This window comes from Myxocyprinus asiaticus, chromosome 2 (genome assembly GCF_019703515.2).
Source record: "Myxocyprinus asiaticus isolate MX2 ecotype Aquarium Trade chromosome 2, UBuf_Myxa_2, whole genome shotgun sequence".
In the NCBI taxonomy this organism is placed as follows: domain Eukaryota; kingdom Metazoa; phylum Chordata; class Actinopteri; order Cypriniformes; family Catostomidae; genus Myxocyprinus; species Myxocyprinus asiaticus.
In genome coordinates, this window is record NC_059345.1 from 52,384,068 (window position 1) to 52,402,506 (window position 18,439).

General features: G+C 46.0%; 1 pseudogene; it reads right to left on the reverse strand.

Annotated features, from left to right (window-relative positions):
* Window positions 1-1,647: 1,647 nt before the first annotated feature.
* LOC127449872 (zona pellucida sperm-binding protein 4-like) lies at window positions 1,648-9,542 on the reverse strand (annotated as a pseudogene).
* Between the last annotated feature and the right edge of the window lie 8,897 nt (window positions 9,543-18,439).

Below are 18,439 nucleotides of genomic sequence, written 5' to 3' on the forward strand. Positions count from 1 at the left end.
ATTAAGCTGGGATAGGAGAGTGTATTTTAAAACTGAAAAAGTTACGCACTTCAGCTTTAAGTGCAATTTAATGTGAATACTTCACTTTCACTCAAGTATGTTTTTGGCTAGATACTTGGACTTTAAATTGAGTACAATTTCACTCAGTATACACACTTTCACTTAAGTATAATTTCTTTTGTGAGTACTGCACAATAGGGAGGAATTTATATTCAACACACATTTGAAGTGTCAGCCAGTGATGCAACATCATACCACATTGTGTTGTGGGCAAGAGCACCCTTGGTTTGTGGAAGGTGATGCGATGGCTGGCTGATTTCCATGCATCTTGGCAAGGCATTTACGGTTTTCACAGCCTTTTCATTTTCCCTTTTTAAACAGAACATCTCCACTTGCTGCTTAAGCAGCCTGCTGCTGGACCAGCACCAGGGGCGAATCTAGGATTTAATTTTTAGTGGGGCTAAGCCCCCAATGACACTACATCATTCATGCTAGCCAGCCAGTCTTCATTCAGAATATTTTATAATAAACAGTGTTTGAAATGTTAACACCAAGTGTACACCAAATAACCAAAACCACTTGAATATAGACAAAATATGTTATCATAACTGTCTATGACTGGCAACATGCTTCATCTGTCCTAATCATTCTGTTTTTGTTCTCTATTTCTCAAAGTATTAAACATTCAACAATTTCACAACTTCTATAGTTTACAGTTATATCAAACACCACAAACATATATTACTACAATAAATATAACTGTAGTTTTCTCTGTTATTAATTTGTGACTCAAGTCTTTTTTTAATTGGTTCACCAAAAAGATTAGTTCACTGACCATTGTAAATCACACCTTTATGCCAGTAGGTGGTAGCAAACGAACATCTGTGTTTTGAGTGAGCAATCATTAAACCACTGATAAAGTATGGAGCCGTATAGGACCGAAACATGTCTAAATTTACTTCATTAAAATTTGCGTGTCTACAAACCGAAGCAATGTCAGCAGAGTGTTTAAGCATCACAAGCATAGTTTTCCCCCACAGATGACAAAGCATATCTTTCATTTTGAAAACTGCTGTGCATGACTAATCAATTAGCCTAACAAATTTTCAATTAAACCCTGATTTTGTAATGTCAGTCACTTTTACTCAGATTAATCCAGGCCCTTTCCCCTCCTTATTTGCTAAACAAGATGGACATTACTCCTCCACTCACTCAACTCGTTTAGTGAAGGGACGTATTCATTCAGTATGTCAAACCAATGAGATGCTTCTTCACAGGCCGCACTTGAATGCTATTGGCTCATGCTATATTCTTCACAGGTAATAAAAGCTTTTTTTTGTATAGCACTTCAACAATACACATTGTTTCAAAGCAGTCACCAAAGTCTCACGCTTCAAACAAGTGCAGTGCTGCCGCCTTGAGCTACAATCAGTGTTTAAGGGGAATTTGTAGGCAATCACAGACTTGCGTGCCGATTGCTGAAGCACCCTAAAGGGGGTCTAGCAATGACTATGACATCCACCCACATGCTGGTGATCAATGCCAGCACGTTCTTTTTAAAAATCAATAGCCTAAATGACTCATTTCTGAGTCACACCAGACTGTAATGTTCACCTTGGTCTCATGCAGTTTATTTAAAAAGCCATTTTAAGGCATGACCAGAGTAAGTTCTCCACCAGAAACAACAGTTTCCCCACTAGAAGTCATCTTGACATGAACATCCCTTCCTGTACAATAAATGAGTGTGAGGGGTAGGGGTTACAGTTCAGAATCCTTAAGCCATTGATTTAAAAGAAATACTCACTTTGCCTAGTGCAGCTCTGCTCACAGGAGCCCGTGGAAGAGGGATAGCACACTGCTGTACTACAGTGGATGAAGACCTGAGCAAGAAGAGGAATAACCACAGAGTACGCAATATTTAGGATGTTTAGAAAGGTTAGGTAGTGGTCATACAGTTTCCTGTAGAGGAGCTAGTGATGATGGATCCATAAATATGAACATCTTCACAATGAAGTGCTTGAAGTGAGTTGGGAACTGAAGGCCAGAGGAGCCATCCACAGGAACCAGTGTGGTCAGGTAACGGTCATCCTGATAAGGGCATCTGAAAGGCACAATGACAGCCAGGGCTAGCTCAAAACTGACCAACTAAACAAACGCTTGGGGTTATGCTCACCCATTAACTAGAAGGTCCTACTGAGGTAGGCTGAGGGGATCGGGGGTTGATGTCTCCTAGCAACATCAGGACAATATTGGGGTCAGTCCTCTCCAAAATATTGCACCTCAACGTACACAGGATCATACAGGACTATTGTGACTGGTAATCTGAATCACTGTTGTTAGACGTGTACGCTGCATCCTCTGCAGGATGACAACATTAACCCTGGCTGCACTTTTGAGGAATCAATCTAGATAACCAATACATTACCTTCAGCGCATCCTTCAGTGACACATTGTCCATTTGCCAGTTTAAGCTCCACTCTGAGGGGTCCAGGAGCAGCTACAGGGGGAAGGAGGAGGAACGGTGTTGACCTCCACAACCAGAGCTTGAACAGCAGTGGCAGAATTTCCTACATTGGAAGAGAAGCCTGGACAAAAATAAAAACAAAACAGTGAGCTTGTATTACACGTAAAATACTAGCATTTAAGCTAAAGCATAGATCACCTACTCAAAATGACTGTCCCTTATGATGGAATCAAGTGGTCCAATCCCCACTTCATAGGATGACATCATTCTGTTCTCACACCACATACCCATTGTCCTCCTGCAAAGACTAACATGGTTAGCATCCACTGCTTTCTAATCAAAGTAAGTCTAAAAATCACCAATACCCACCATCATGCTTGTGCCACAAGCTGTGACAGGGAATTGGTAAATGGCAAAGGAAGTTGTGGACCCAAATGGAGCACAAGGTGAGTTATTTCCACCCAGCAGACAGACCGTATCCAGGTTTATTTGAGGAAGCGTAACATCCCTAGCCACCACAACCACAAACTGGCCATCTCTAATACACTGGACAGTCACTGTAACAAGGTACAGAGCAAGTTACCTCAGATAATCAGCTTAACACGAACAGCTTTACATTGGTTCAACGTCCTTACCCGCATTCCCATAGTAACACTGCTATCTGTTAAAGCAGCAGTTTATAGCTTCACACTCCACAGCACTGATACCAGGTTGTCCACATTGGATCTGCTCATAATCAGCTACAGTACACTTGTCAAGAGGCTCTGCCTGCACCACAGGCTGCTTAGGCAGAAATGCCTGAGAAAGCGGTTTGAGTTTGCGGAGCCTGTGGAGGCAAAAACTGCTGATCACTTGACGAGCTTTAGGATTCCAAGCTGGAATACCCCCTTGTTTTTGAAGTTGCTGTTGCACAGCCTGTTGAGGTATAAACTAGGGATGGGCATTTTGGTCATTTTGTCTACTCGAGTACTCATCTAGTAAACAAAGCATCATATTTTGTCATTATGTGAAGATTCACTGCCCAACTCAATGAAAGAATGTGCACAACGCGCATCTGTCCTTCCTTCAGGTTACCGTAGTAATCTTAGTAAGCGCACACCAGTTTTTTTATTGACTGTCTGAACCGTCTATTTTCAAATCGTGGTTGGCTTAACAGGAGACGCCATAACCATCGCGTTTTTAATATGTGTGTTAAGTTGAAGTTCAGTTTTGAAGACGCTTCATTCTGTTCCAATTAGTTACGATCTGTCTAACTGTTTGAAACACGCGCCTGCTGTATATGCACTTCTTCAGCACGTTGAGTCCACTGCCACACGCCTGGTGTGTGTGTGTCTCCCCAAGTGTTTGCTCCTGTGGGGAAAGCCGCGATGCTCCGTACTGTTGTTGCTGTGATGATTCATGAAGTGTTCCATTCAACTCAGAGAGTATGAACTGACCCCTTTCAACAGGGGAAAGTGCAATGGAATGAAACATTGTCAGACTTATAACTTGGAAACTCATGTGGAAATCTTCAGCTCCCATTTCGTCGAGATGCAGGTGTGTGTTACATCACCCAGGGCAGGGAGGTTTACAGTCAGTGGCAAACATTCACTTTTATTGAATAATATCCATTAATGAGTCAAAGTTCTTACATTATATGAAAATAAATCATTTAGCAAACGTTGTGCAGAGACATGTGTTCAAAACACGGTTAATTACACTCTCTTTTGATTATCGTAATGATAGCATTGCAGCACTGTATATCAGTTTGGTTGCTATGAGACATCTCTGACAATCAATGTACCCCTCAAAATCACAACATAATCAATCTCAAAATTAAAAATAAGCTCCCTCTTTGGCACGTTTGGGTTTAGTTGTCAGTTGTTACTGAATTTCGAATTAAGTGAACAGTCACATCATGCATGATCACCATCATCGTTTTCATGATCGATCATTGCTGCCACATCCGAGTACTCGAGTACTCGTGCACTCATGCCCATCCCTAGTATAAACTGTTGAGCTTTAGGATTTTGGGCTAGAATCCTCCCTTGTTGTGGACTTCGCAGGAAGACTGATGCTTCAGGCACCTGCCGCAGAGTACACCACTGTGGATCAGCATGACAGAAGGCACAAAACCACCCACAAAGTGCCAGAAAATAAAATATAGCCATACTTACTTTCTTTCATTGCTCCACCACTGATCACACTATTCAAGTGGATCCCTTTGAGCTTTTTATACTCAATAGATTGAAGCTTTTTAACAATGGCCCCTCCCTATTCATTAACAATCATGGTACTCCAGACTTGCACAAGTGGGAGCTTACAAGGTGATATGTATTGGTTATCATTGGGTCTTTTATTGGTGAATTTGGAAAATGTCTTGGATTTGTCATAATGGATATACAAAATAAGAAAAAAACGTGCACGCTCTGATCCTACAGTAATTCAACATAAACAATGTATCTTAGCTTGTAAGAGCATTCTCTAAATCAGTGGTTCTCAACCTTTTCGACTCCAAGGCCCCCCATTGTCTGAGAAAATATTCGAAGGCTCCCCATGTAGGCAATTTGATATTTATATTATAGGATATATCTATTATAAGATATTTCCTTTGATACTTCTACTGTATTGATGACAAAGCTTGTTTTAAATTTTTTTTTATGAAAGAATCTACTAGCGTCAATAGATTTGAACAATTAATCATAATATCTTTGTGATTCCAGAAATGTCTAGAACTGTATATTCTTCATAAAAAGCAAGCTGTTGAATGGAGATATTACATTTTTAGAATTTTCAGTAAGTTGAATTATAATAATGGTATAAAAATTATAATAATCTACCTTATTTTAGAAAGTAGTAAGAGATCTTGAGGCCCCCCGGAAATGTACTGAGGCTCCCTAGTGGGTCCCGCCCCCCTGGTTGAGAACCACTGCTCTGCATACAAAGTTACGAAGATATTTCCTTTTTTTTTTTCACAAGTGCTTCCCAGAAATGCACTTAACATTAATGCCCAAGCACACGCTGCAAAATAGTCACTTACTAACATTCTCTGTAATATCCTGAACCACATTTTCCATGCGTATAAAAGGAGCGTGTCCCATTTAACAAAGACGCAATTAATGAATATAGACTCTCTATATTCTTCAAGCGGATTTGGTTATTTTTATAACTGTAAACACTGTTCACATTTCAAACACTGTTTATTATAGAAAATGACAATATTCTGAAATGAATATTATCTGGCTAGCATGAATGATGTAGTGTCATTGGGGGCTTAGCCCAACTAAAATTTCAATCCTAGATTCGCCCCTGGTGCTGGTCCAGCAGCAGGCTGCATAAGCAGCAAGTGGAGATGTCCTATTTGAAAAGGAAAAATGAAAAGGCTGGGAAAACCGCCTTGCCAAGATGCATGGAAATCAGCCATCGCATCACCTTCCACAAACCATGGGTGCTCTTGCCCACAACACAATGTGGTATAACGTTGCATCACTGGCTTCAAATGTGTGTTGAATATAGATATCACCTCCTATTGTGCAGTACTCAGAAATTATACTTAAGTGAAAGTGTGTATACTGCGTGAAATTGTACTCAATTTAAAGTCCAAGTATCTAGCCAAAAACATACTTGAGTGAAAGCGAAGTTTTCACATTAAATTGCACTTAAAGCTGAAGTGTGTAACTTTTTCAGTTTTAAAATACACTCTCCTATCCCAGCTTAATATGCAGAGGCAACTATAAGTAAGCCATTCAAAGGTGCATTTTCTTGAAAAGTGTTAACACTGTGGGCCTGATTTTAAAAGCACTAGCGCTATGCCATAAGTCATAAGCACAAAGTCAATGGGCATGGCCATGAAGTTTTGGTATTTTTGTGCAAGCATGTGCTAAGTCTAAGCTCAAGTGGGTTTGGCAAAATTGTACTAAACGGGTCAAATGCAATTTAATTCTGAGGTTCTTCTTCAATTATTGCAGTGTTTGTTGTATTATATAGTTCATTCCCTCAAGTACCAGCATTATACCAAAGACAGCACATTCATAAGTAGTTAGTAGTGTAAATGGACTGTATGCAATGAATTAGAAGAATAGAAATATGGAAATATGGCATTAACTGCGTCTTTGTTAAACAGGACATCCTCCTTTTATACACATGGAAAATGTGGTTCAGGATATGGATGTAGGCTCCGTTAAATTACAGAGAATGTAAGTATTGTTAATAATTTTCATCTACTGACACACAAATCATGGCTAGTATTAACCAGGGGGTCAGGAATTAGCTGGTTAGCATGTCCTTGCTAGTCCCCTGATGGCAAAAATCATGTTTCCCCATTTACAGCCATTTAAAATTAGCTGCATTTACTGACCAAATTATTTAGTTACATTATAGTACATCTTCATCCAGAGATAGATTGTTTTTAAAGGGCTCTTAAAAGCGTGAAATGGATTTATATTTTTCCCTATCTATTCCCATTGATGAGTGATCAGTCATGTGACACCCGATCCCAGAACTGAGCGCCCAAAGATGGCATCCTCCATTTCGCAAGTTCCTGGGAACCCTGCACTAGCTGAGCACAGCAATAGAGATGAATGGTGAAGATAACGGATAGCTCTCTCCAGGTATTTTTGAGCTCCATGTTATCAACAGTGATTTTGAAAAATGTTATTAATTTATTGAATCACAAAAAAATTAAACCAAAAATATTTCTAAATCCAAATTACATTTCAAACAAAAAGAAAATATAATCAAAAAATACCAAACCCAAGCATTTTACTCTGTCCAACTTCTTCCACCGGCCCCTTTTGCAGTGACTTAAAAATCACTCTACGACAACAAGTGGAAAAATACCAATACAAATTAGATCATAAATACAATTGTAAATATAAACATAATAATAATAATAATAATAATTGAAAAATAAACCATGACCTATAGATAGTTTAACACAAATCTCATAAATATTTGTTTCATTAAAAGGCTATTGTCAGGAACATCATGTTGATGTTCTTTTCAAAGTTTGGACATGAACTTCATTACCACCTGCTGGTGGAATCTCCAAACTGCAAATGCAGAAACTCAATTTGGACTTTGCGCTGAAAACAGACATGTTATTGAAACGTCTTAGAGCAATGACCTATTTCTCAGGAAAAGCGTTTTGCGCCACTGCATTACCATACAATACACCCACAGTTTGCACGCATACACCCACAGTTAGTGCAAACACTCCCACCCACTGCCACTTGCGATTTGCGCTGGTCCTTAGAATTTGCGGAATTTGCGGATAAGACATATCGCACGGTCGTAGCATGTAGCTCTGTGCTTTGTGCACTTACGAAAATAGAGCCCTGTGTATCAGTGGCACTAGGAAAATTCCTCTGTTTGTTCTGAGAGACCCATCTCAAGAGAGACAGTAACACTGACTCGACTAATTGCATGAGTTATCTGTCTGTTCATCAGCGCCTCTTCTTCCTGAGACGGCTGAGGAAGTTTGGAATGAACCACCACATCCTCACACGGTTCTACACCTGCACTGTAGAGAGCATCCTGACTGGCTGCATCTCTGCCTGGTACGGCAATAGCACCGCCCACAACCACAAAGCACTGCAAAGGGTGGTGCGAACTGCCAGACACATCATCGGAGGTGAGCTATGTATATATATATATACTTTTTTTATATATATATATTTTTTTTTTATTGAATAATGTGTATCTATATAGTGCGTATTGTATACTGTACAGTGTATGTTATTATTTGTATATTGTTGAGTGTAATTATGTGTATATCAGATGTTTAAATTGTGTTGTGTTAATTTGATGTTATTGTAAATTGGTACTGTCTCATCACTGTCACGACTGCTATGTTGATCGGAACTGCACCCAAGAATTTCACACACCATTGCACTTGTGTATATGGCTGTGTGACAATAAAGTGATTTGATTTGATTTGATTTGTTTGATCAGCGGAAGATGGGGGGTTTTCAAAAAGCTGTTTTGAAATTTTGCAATTCCATTTGCCGTTTAGCTTAAAACACTTTTTTTCTAGCTAGAATGATATCGAGATAAAGGATGTTTGGGCAAATTACATTATACTTTATATGGATTTCATTGGCATAATGAATAACATTTCAATTAAATTGTGCAAGCACTCACTAACACTCGCATACGATTGTCACTTTTCTCCACCAGTAGCAGTCGTGATGAACACGTTTCGCAATGGATTGCATTCACTTAAAGGGAAAAGGCACTCACAAATTGCTATGTCAAAGCAGTCCGTTCCTTGAGAAATATAGAAAGATAAATATTTTAAAAGAAGCTTTGCAGGAAGTTAGTAAGTGACTATTTTGCAGCACGTGCTTGGTCATTCAAGTTAAGTGCATTTAAAAACAAAAACAAAAACAAAAACAAATGTAAGCCTTTATTTTGATTTTCAGTTAAGGCGTACAGTTCAACACTTATAATGTCCAAAAAGGAACATAACAGTACAGTTGAATTAGACTAAAGAAGAAGAATCAAATTCAATAATAGTGTCAAATATTTCTTAAAACATGAGAGAAATAAATAAATAAATAACATAACAGAAAACCTCGTCCTTTAAAAGCGCATTATCTAATCGCCACCAAAATTCTCTTTTTGAATTGTCTTGTCTAAGATCTAATGAGTGAGGTGCATGGTCCGATATTATTATATTGTGATATTTTGATTCACTGACACATGATAACAACTTTGAGTCCAACAGAAAAATTCAATCCGTGAATAAGAGTTATGTACCGGAGAGAAAAACGAAACATCTTTCCCAGAAGGGTTAAAAACTCTCCATATGTCTACAATGTTTAAAGACTGCATATAATGTCTTATCATAGTGATTGACTTGGCTGTCTATCTAATGTATTATCCAAGACACAATTAAGTCTCTACTGCGATCTTCTGCCGTAGACTTCCAGCCCGGAATTTTGGCTGCCAGGTACTTATCCACTTCGGTAGACTTTTCAGATGTCATAGTCTCTTCCCCAACTGTCAAGATGAATTTCGCAGGAAACTTGAAGCCGCACCTTATATTTCTTGCCTCGCATTTACTTCTGATGCCGTTAAAGTCCTGCCTCCTCTTCATCGTTCTGGATGTCAGATCTGGAAATATCTGTACAACGTCTCCATCAAAGTGAAGTGGAGCCTTTTGCCTTGCCAGTCGTAACACGAGTTATTTCACAGGGTGATGATGTAATCTGACAATGATAGGCCTGGGTCTGTTGCTGACAGCCGGTTTCACACTCCTGTGGGCAATGTCAATTCAGATGGACTTCTAGAAGCGATCATGCCCTAGTAGTTCTGAGAGCAGCTTCCTAACAAATTCTGAGGGCTTACCACCTTCTATCTTCTCTTTGATCCCCATGATGTAAATATTATGTCTGCGAGAGCACATTTCCACATCCTCCAACTGGAGGTGGAGCAATGGTGCAGGTCTAGTGTATTCAGAGCCCTCACCACTTCTGCTCCATGAGGCTGGGAAGTTACAGCTGCCCTTTTGCATTTGCACAGCAGCTCCGTGACGCCTGCTGGAAGTGGTTGATGGCTGAGGGACCCCGCGGCATTCAAGACATCATAGATCAGGTGGTACTGGAACAATTTATCTCCCAGCTGCCCCGTGGTATGGCCGAGTGGATTCATCGCCACCATCCGGCGTCACTGGAGGAAGCTGTCCAGCTGGACGAGGATTACATGATGGCATTCCCAGGAAGCAGTGAACCGGAGTGTCTCTCTCTCTCTTCTACCCCCAAACCCCACCCCCACCCGTCCTGTTTCCGTCCCGTCCCTGCCCCATGCCCAAACCTCTTTCCCGGTGCCTGTGTCCCCTATTAACCCTGTCTATCCCCGCTATCCCTCCCATGTTGGCGAGCCCTGTCCCACGGGTGTGGTAGCGAAGACTGGGCCAGTCTGTTGGAGCTGTGGGGAGCCAGGACATTTCCTGGACCAGTGTCCAGTGATGGAGGTGGGCACCCTGGTCTGGATCCCTGACGTTCCACAGGCCACCCCCGATTGAGCTGGGGTGTATCGCATACCGGTGAGTAACCAGGGGGATACATGTCAAGCTTTGGTGGATTCTGGCTATTCCCAAACCTCTATACACCAACTCTTGGTACAAGACGGGGCATTGAGCACAGATAGTCAGGTGAAAGTGCGGTGTGTGCACGAGGATATTCACACATATCCAGTGGTTACCACTGAGATTCTTTTCAGGGGGAGAAAGCATAGAGTAGAGGCTGCGGTTAATTCCCACATCCACTGATTTTGGGGACAAATTGGCTGGATTTTAAGAATTTATTAAGGGACATATGTGTGGATGGGTCCTGTGAAATAATGACTCGGTGTGTGACGTGCGATGCTATGGTGGGAGAGGTGGTGCCAGGACCGTCTACATCTGCTGTGTGTAAAAATGATGCAAGGGAGGGAGTCCCCGCCCTGAGAGAGTTCCCTGAAGGTGATTTCCCTCTAGAGCAGTCACATGACGAGTCCCTCAAACACACATTTGACCAAGTGAGAGTGATCGATGGTCAAAAGCTCCAGCCTAACATCGTGCTCGCATACCCATATTTTAAATTATTAAAGATCGGTTGTATCGAGTGATGCGGGACACTCAAACAAAAGAGAATACAACCCAGCTATTAGTGCCTAAGAGCCATCGGGAAACTCTCTTCCAAGTGGCTCACAATAATCCAATGGCTGGCCATTTAGGACAGGAAAAACACTGAACCGAATAACCATTTTTTTTGTCCAGGCATTTACGGAGATGTCCGCAGGTGGTGTGCGGCGTGCCGTGAATGTCAGTTGGTGAATCCAACGGCCACCCCAAAAGTGCCATTGCACCATCTACCGCTAATTGAGGTACCCTTAGAAAGAATTGGCATGGATCTCGTTGGGCCATTAGAGTGATCAGCACGCGGATATCGCTTTATATTAGTCCTGGTGGATTATGCAACACAATATTCAGAAGCGGTGCCCCTGCGCAACATCTCAGCACATAGTGTTGCGGAGGCACTCTTCAAAGTCATCTCCCGGGTGGGGATTCCGAAAGAAATCCTCACCAATCAAGGCACTACTTTTATGTCACGTACACTATGTGAGATGTATGAATTTTTGGGCATTAAATCGATTCGGACAAGCGTGTATCACCTAAAAACGGACGGCTTGGTCGAACTGTTTAATAAAACCATGAAAAACATGATTCGTAAGTCTGTACACGAGGGTGCGAGGGATTGGGATAAGTGGTTGGAACCCCTATTATTTGTGGTCTGGGAGGTCCCGCAAGCCTCCACAGGGTTTTCCCCCTTTGAGCTCCTGTATGGGCGTAGGCCACGTGACCTGCTTAATGTCATACAGGAGACTTGGTATGAGAGGCCTTCACAGACAGACAGATGCATCTGACAGAGGGCTGGGGCAGTGCTGTTGCAGAAGGTTGGGGTGGGGAGTGAGAGTGGCCGTGCTGTACATTAGTCAAAAACTCTCTCTCGGGGAAACAAAGTTGGCGGGCCGGATGTTGCCCCGGCCTGAGTCGGGCAGTGGGTGTATGTGGGGATGGGGGCATGGTCGTGTGTCTGTTTGCGGGAGAGAGGGAGTGGTGTGGCTCGTCAAACTGGTTGGCGTAATTTCTAACAGCTGTTTTTTGTTACAGTGATAGCGGAGGGAGACCTTAAAAAGCAGCCAAACACACCAGAGAAGGGGGAGAGCGACATGAGAATGCGGTGTTGGCATGATTACGGAGAATTTATTAAGGGTTTATGTTAGTAAGAGTTTATGTAAGTACGAGTATGTTTTTGAAAATTGACGCTACTGAGTGAAAGCTCCAAAGACAAGTGTGTGAATTGCACATTAGGCCAGAAAATTAAAACTTGCCTGAACTGCTGCATTGCTTCCCGACTCCTCCTTTCCTTTGTCCGAACTATCAATAATATCACAATGGCTTTTATAATAAACTGCATGAGATCAAGATGAACATTACAGTCTGGTGTGACTCGATGTACAACTGTGAAATGAGAGCCATTTAGGCTATTGATTTTTAAGATGAACATGCTGGCATTGATTATCAGCATGTGGGTGGTGGTCACTGGCATTGCTAGACCCTCTTTAATGGGGCTTCAGCAATCGGCACGCAAGTCCGTGATTGCCCACAAGTCCCCCTTAGATACTGATTGTAGCTCAAGGCAACAGCACTGCACTCGTTTGAAGTGCGAGACTGCATTGGTGGCTGCTTTGAAACAATGTGTATTGCTGAAGTGCTATACAAAAGGCTTTTATTGCCTGTGAAGACTATAACGTGAGCCAATAGCATTCAAGTGCGGCCTGTGAAGGAGCATCTCATTGGTTCGACATACTAAAGACCCTTCACTAAATCAGTTAAGTGAGTGGAGGAGGAATGTCCATCTTGTTTAGCAAACAGGGAGAGAAAAGGGCCTGGATGAATAAAAGTGACTAAAATTACAATAAAATCAGGATGTAATTGAAACATGTTTAGGCTAATTGATTAGTCATGCACAGCAGCTTATAAAATTAAAGGAAATGCTTTATGATACTTAAACATGCTGCTGACATCTCTGTTTGAGGACACAAATTAATGAAGTAAAATTAGACTTGTTTCGGTTGTGAAAAACTACGTACTTTATCAGTGTTTAATGACTTGCTCACTCCAAACACATTTGTTTGTTTGCTGTCACCTGGTGTAAAGGTGTGGTTCCCTATCTATCACTCACTCGACGTTGGTGTCGATGTAGTGACACTAGGGGTCACTCTTGGGAGCCCGAGACACCTCTGGTCTTTGATAAAAGGCCAATGAAAATTGGCGAGTGGTATTTGCATGCCACTCCCCCGAACATACGGGCATAAAAGGAGCTGGTATGCAGCCACTCATTCAAATTTTCTCTTCGGAGCCGAACGGTCACGCTCAGTGAGCTGAATACTACTGTTCATTCACCTCTGCTGGATCTGACGGCGCATTTCAGCAGATTTCTCCCTCCTCTGCACTGGTGCACTGCAGAGAACGCCCCTGGGCGCTTTAGCAGAAAAACTAGAGAGTATATTTTCTGAAAGAGCATTTTTCCCCTCTAAAAGAATATATATTTCTCTAAAAGAGCGCACACACGGAATGTCTTTTTAAAGACGCGTCTTTTTAAAGATGCTTTTCCGATTGTGTGTTATTCCTGGTTGTGCTCTTTATCTCTCGCCTTCTAACGGTCACGATCACTGTCTTTCGTGTCTGGGCACTGCTCACGCGGAGACAGTGTTCGTGGGTGGTCATGTTCTCATTGCGAGAATATGTCCATGGCAACGTTGCGGTCGCGGCTCGCCTTCGTAAGAAAGCGAGCCACCCCAGAGGCTCCCGCCTCAGTCCTTTTACCCACGGGTTTGAGGCCAGCGCGGCTAGCACTGGGGGCGATTTGGGGACCCCAATGGGACCGCCTCCGCCGGGTATCCCCCCGCGGACCTCCCATTCCCCAGCACGCTCGTCTGCCCCGATCGGGCTTCCGGGTGAGTCCGCCGGCTCGTCTCACGGCGAGTTCGACCTCTTATTCGGAGCCCACGAAAGTGATGAGCTCTCGAGTGCAGCATCGGAGAGCTGGCTCGTCCAGTCGGAAGCCTCAGCTGGGCTCCTCCCTTCGGGGTCAATCGCCCAGTCACAGGCTGAAGCGGAGATGACGACATGCTTTCCCGGGCAGCTGCGAGCGTCGGTTAGAGTGGATTCACCGCTCTTCCCTGAACCCTCGCGGCTCGGTGATTGGTTCCTGGGCTCGCGGCGCCGCTCAAAGCCACACCCCGCCCCCGTTCCTTTCTTCCCGGAAGTGCATGAAGAGCTGACAAGGTCGCAGGAGGCACTTTTTACTGCCCGGTCCCGATCTTTTCAGCTTCCCCGCCCTCACTACCCTCGATGGTGGGGCGGCCAAGGGTTATTCGGCAATCCCCCGGTGGATAAAGGCGCTCGCAGTGCACCTATGCCCGCAGAGCACCACCACCTGGCGTGGGTGCCCAAATCCCCTGTCCAAGGCCTGTAGGTTTACGTCGTCTCTGACGGCCAAGGCCTACGGTGCCGCTGGACAACCGCCTCCGCCCTGCACGCCATGGCTCTCCTGCAAGTCCGACAAGGCGCTAAAGGAACTGCACGAGGTTAGTTCCGCCCCGGGATTGATGCAGGAACTGCGCTCGGCGACCGACCTCGCTCTCCAAGTGGTCCAGGAGCGCCACCTTTGGCTCAACCTGGTCGAGATGGGTGAGGCCGACAAGACACAATTCCTTGCTGCCCCCATTTCCCAGGCGGGCCTATTCGGCGACACCGTCGAGGACTTTGCCCAGCAGTTCTCGATGGTAGAGCAGTAGATGGATGCTAGCCAGCATATCCTGCCCCGGCATGGCTCAAGATCCCGCACCCCGTCTACTCATCGCCAAGGGCGTCCCCCTGCAGTGACTGCACTGGCTCCGCCGCAGCCCGCCCCTTCGGCCCGGCCCCGGCATGGAGCCCACCGCAGGAAGCAGACGCCACCCGTCTCACGGCCGCCCAGAACCCGTGAAAGGCTTCAAAGCACCCTTGAGACGGGCGACCCAGGGACAATGAAACCCGCTGCTCTGGAGCTGGTAAGCAGATCTTCATCTTTTTGTTACCTTTTGCATTTAATTGCGCTGCATGCCCAAGTGGCTGCAGTACTCAAGAGCTCAGCAAGAGTGGTTTCCTTGTTCCCTGGGTCACGTATCCGGTGTGTACGGCTGGCATTACGACCACCGTCCACCACTCCATTTGGCAGGTTGGCGCTCCAGCGGCCCTGAGCGCCCAGTTGTGGCACAAATCCACCCCCGATGTGACAGTCTCCACGGGTCACGAGGACAGGCCTCTTCCTCCCCCGTCCCAGGCTGTTCCGGGGGTGGTCACAAGGAGCCAGGTAAATGCTTCGATGTCCTTAGACTCAGTATGGCCACGACGTGGTGTGGCACCTCGAGCTCCGCCCCGCCGCGAGGCCTCACCTGCCGGTACATCCGATGACGTTGTTCCTTTGGTCCCCCTTGCGCAGAACTTGGATGCATGGCTTGCGCCTTCCAATCCGTCACGAGGGCTGGTCCGGACCGTCCGACTTGGCTCCGTGATTCACTTCGCCGGGCATCTGCCCAGGTTCAGCGGTGTCCACTTCACCTTGGTGAAAGACGAAAACACTGCTACCTTTCGCGGAGATTGCTACTCTCCTATGGAAGGATGCGATAGAACCTGTCCCTCCAGCCGAGATGAAGAAAGGGTTTTACAGCCCCTACTTCATCGTACCGAAAAAAGGCGGTGGGTTGCGGCCAATCTTGGACCTGCGAGTACTGAACCGGGCTTTACACAGACTCCTGCTCAAGATGCTGATGCAAAGATGCATTCTAGCGAGCGTCCGGCATCAAGATTGGTTCACAGCGGTAGACCTGAAGGATGCGTACTTTTCACGTCTCGATCCTTTTCGACACAGACCCTTCCTGCGGTTCGCGTTCGAGGGTCAGGCGTATCAGTACAAAGTCCTCCCTTTCGGCCTGTCCCTGTCTCCTCGCGTCTTTACGAAGATCGCAGAGGCTGCCCTTGCCCTGTTAAGGGAGGTGGGCATTTGCATTCTCAACTATCTCGACGACTGGCTAATCCTAGCTCACTCTTGAGACATGTTATGCACACACAGGGACCTGGTGCTCTCACACCTCAGCCGACTATGGCTTCGGGTCAACTGGGAAAAGAGCAAGCTCCTCCTGGTTCAGAGCATCTCTTTTCACAGTTTGGAGTTGGACTCAGTCTCCTTGACGGCACGCCTTACGAACGAGCGCGCCCAGTCAGTGCTGGCCTGTTTGAAGGCGTTCAAACAGAAAACAGCAGTTCCACTGAAACTTTTTCAGAGGCTCCTGGGGCATATGGCATCCTCGGCGGTGGCCACCCCACTCGGGTTGATGCATATGAGGCCGCTTCAGCACTGGCTCCAGACTCGAGTCCCAAGATGGGCATGGCGCCACGGGACACACCGCATGGCCATTACGTCGTTCTGTCACCGTCTTTTCAGCCCTTGGACTGACCTCTCGTTTCTACGAGCAGGTGTTCCCCTAGAACTGGTCCCCAGGCGCGTCGTGGTCACGACAGACGCCTCAAACGGGCTGGGGCGCTGTTTGCAACGGGCACGCAGCCGCCGGCCTCTGGACGGGTCCGCGACTGCATTGGCACATCAACTGCCTCGAGTTACTGGCAATTCTGCTCACCCTGTGGAGGTTTTGGCCGTTGATCCAGGGCAAGCACATGTTAGTTCAGACAGACAACACGACAACGGTAGCATATGTCAACCACCAAGGTGGGTTGCGCTCTCGTTGTATGTCACACCTCACCAGCCTTCTCCTCCTCTGGAGTCAGCAGCACCTCAAGTCGCTGCAAGCCACTCACATCCTGGGCAACCTCAACACTACAGCGGATGTGCCGTCACAACAGGTTACCCTCAAGGGAGAGTGGAGACTCCACCTTCAGGTGGTCCAGGTGATTTGGAGTAGATTCGACAGGCACAGGTGCACCTGTTCCCCTCCCAAGAATCCTCCCCACTGCCCACTCTGGTACGCCCTGACCAAGGCCTTCCTCGACATAGACGCGCTGGCACACAGCTGGTCCCACGGCATTCGCAAATATGCGTTTTCCCCCAGTGAGCCTGCTTGCACAGACCCTGTGCAAGGTCAGGGAGGACGAGGAGAAGGTCGTCCTGGTAGGCACCCTACTGGCCCGCCCAGACATGGTGCTCGGACCTCACGCTCCTCGCAACAGCTCCCCCCGGGCAAATTCCCCTGAGTAAGGACCTTCTTTCTCAGGTAAGGGGCACCATCTGGCACCCATGCCCAGACCTCTGGAATCTCCATGTCTGACCCCTGGACGGGACGTGGAAGACCTAAGCTGTCTCCCACCTGCGACGGTAGACACGTTCACTCAGGATAGGGCTCCCTCTACGAGGCGCCTGTATGCCTTTAAGTGGCATCTGTTCGCTAAGTGGTGTTCTTCCCGTCGGGAAGACCCCCAGAGATGCACAGTCAGATCAGTGCTTTCCTTCCTTGAAGAGAGGTTGGAAGGGAGGCTGTCCCCTTCCACCTTGAAGGTGTACATTGCTGCCATAGCAGCACACCACGACGCATGATCTGATCATCAGGTTCCTAAGAGGTGCCAGGAGGCTGAATCCCTCCAGGCCGTGCCTCGTTCCCTCATCGGACGTCTGTAGTTCTTCAGGGTCTACAGAGAGCCCCCTTTGAGCTTTGCAGTCAGCCGAGCTTAAGGCACTCTCCTTGAAGACTCGGTCCAGGTTACTCTCACGTGATCCTGAGACCCTGACCAGGCTATGTGCCCAAGGTTCCCACCACTCAAATAGGGACTAGCTGGTGAACCTGCAAGTGCTACCCCAGGAGGAGGCAGACCCAGCCCTGTCGTTGCTGTGTCCGGTGCGTGCTTTACGCATCTATTTGGATCGCACGCAGAGATTTAGAATCTCTGGGCAGCTCTTTGTCTGCTTTTGGTGCACAGCGGAAAGGAAGCGCTGTCTCCAAGCAGAGGATCGCCCACTGGCTCATTGACGCCATAACTATGGCATATCTCGCCCAAAACATGCCGCCCCGGTAGGGCTACGAGCCCATTCTACCCGTGGTGTAGCGGCTTCTTGGGCCTTGGCCAGGGATGCCTCTCTAACAGACATTTGCAGAGCAGCGGGCTGGGCAACACCCAACACCTTTGAGGTTCTACAACCTCCGGGTGGAACCAGTTTCGTCCCAGGTAGTGTTCACAAAATTTGTTCCCTGGTTGACTTCCTCCGAGCCCTGTGGCAGTCGAGTTTTCGGAGAGACTCACTGCCGGCCCAGTACACGCGCTAACTAATAGCCCGGTTCTGGGGTAGGTGCTCCGCATGTGGCGGTTCCCTGTAAGGCTAACCCCATGCGATCTATATCTTCCGCTAATTCGTTTCCCTGCTGGCAAACTGTGTCTTCCTTGGGCAAAGCCCCTCT